Below are 2,092 nucleotides of genomic sequence, written 5' to 3'. Positions count from 1 at the left end.
AAGTACACAAATTTTACTATGTGAACATGAATTAAAATGTGAGCAAAATCAACCCTTGAAGCATCAGAATGCTTCAAGGGAGCTTAGTATCTCTATTGATAGATATATAAAAGGGAAAATATCCACTTAATGTAAGAGTTCAGATTGGTTTTAGACTTACGTGCAGGTTTCATTCTTCATTAGATCGAACTCCAATTATTATCAAAAGAAAATATTAGATTAAACTCTTGTAGAATAACCATGATTTTCTTAATACTGTACAAAAAAAATAGAGGAGTAAGTCATTCAAAGACTAAGGGTAACAATTGAAGTCAAAAGAGTCAAAATTTACATTCACACTTACAAAAACTGAAGTCAAAAGAGTCAAAATTTGCAAAGCATAAACCACTGGTCCCCCAAAGGAGGTCCCTAGTACCTGAGAATCGGACTCGAACTGCTCCCTGTGAAACCCCATTTCAGCACTAGCCTCGACAGTCTCAATGCACGCCATAGCCATAGCCTCAGCATGTAGTGCTCCTGTCAAGTGATCTAGCTTCCCTGCACTGGCTGCCACAAACTCGCCTTGATCCGAACGGATAACCCATCCCATGCTCCTGAGCCAATGTTCTCAAAATAAGTTGCATCAATTATAATCTTCGGAATATCCATAGGAAGTTTTTGCCATCTCATGTTCCCAGTGTTCACTACCACCCCAGTGTGCACTTTAGGAACACCAGAAAACTCTTGGATGTGTTGACGAACTGTGAAACTAATATCATCATGAGTCCTGGGCCGGCCACTAGCATTAATCGTATTTCTATTCGCCATCACTCTCATAACAAGACCAGTTCCACATCCCTCTTAGCATTCTCAAGACTCCAAAGACTCGGACACTCCGACAGAACCAGTCTTGTCTCTTCCAGGTCCAGGATCCTCCACGTGTGCTTCATGTATTTACATCTGAAAAACAAATGGTCGCCATCCTTGTCAAGTCGGTTGCAAATTGGGCACCATGTATCAAGCTCGACTCTCTTCCTCTTCATGTTCATGCGTAGGGGAAGACTATTGTGCGCAAAACGCCATAGGAAGAGGCAGACCTTCCCAGGCATAGATAGGTTCCACAACTTGTTCTAGTGCCCATTACTTTGTTCATTGACAGTAGAATATCTAGCATCTCGTCCCATCCTTTCATCAAGCAACTCCACACCCCTATGATATGCAGCTTTAACCGAAAACTTGCCTTTTGGATCAAAGTGCCAGGCAATTTGGTCCTCAATATCTGGTCTCGCAGGAATGGACAGAACGTCCTTCGCATCCACTTCACAAAACAGGCCACATAACAATTCCTCGTCCCCACTCTCAGTTACCGGGTCGATTAGATCAGACACGGGTGAAATTGGTCGTCTAGTTGTTCCTCTTTGGGTCCACGGATCTTCCTAAATCCTTATGTGTTCACCTGAACCCACATGCCAAATAATGCCCTCTTTCAGCAATGCAATGTATCTCGAAATGCTCCTCCATGTATAAGAAATCCCATCTTTTTCAGTGGTATCTAGAATTGAGCAATTCGGGTAATAACGTGCCTTAAGGACTTGGGCACATAGGGTATCAGGCGCATCAATTAGTCTCCATCCCTGCCGTGACAACATGGCCAGGTTAAAAATATAAGGGTCTCGAAACCCAAGTCCACCATTTTTCTTTGATCTTGTCATCCTCTCCCCGCTAACCCAATGGCATTTATTCGTTTTATCGCGTTGACTCCACCAGTAATGCGCAATGAGTGCATTGATATCTTCACAAAGCTGCTTTGTGAGATCGTCATTACTTTTTTGAAGTCTATTACCTTATTATCTTTCCCTACTAATAAAGCAGCGTTTGCTTCTGGTCGTACGTCGTCGACGTTTTTGCATAAAAGTCCCTGTAGTTTTTGCTATTCAACCCGCAGTCTTCGTGATAAGTCAACCGAACCGTACAGGCGATAGAAAAAAAAAACCATCCTCACGACTCTGCCTCCCGAGTCCCGATCCCATCTCCACCTCCATCGCGCCGCCGCCTCCCGCCTCCTGCGTCGCCCCGCCTGGCGCCGCCGCCTCCCGCCCCGCCTGGCGCCGCC

The sequence above is a fragment of the Triticum dicoccoides genome, chromosome 3B (genome assembly GCF_002162155.2).
Source record: "Triticum dicoccoides isolate Atlit2015 ecotype Zavitan chromosome 3B, WEW_v2.0, whole genome shotgun sequence".
Lineage (NCBI taxonomy): Eukaryota > Viridiplantae > Streptophyta > Magnoliopsida > Poales > Poaceae > Triticum > Triticum dicoccoides.
Note: the sequence above shows the minus strand (reverse complement) of the source record.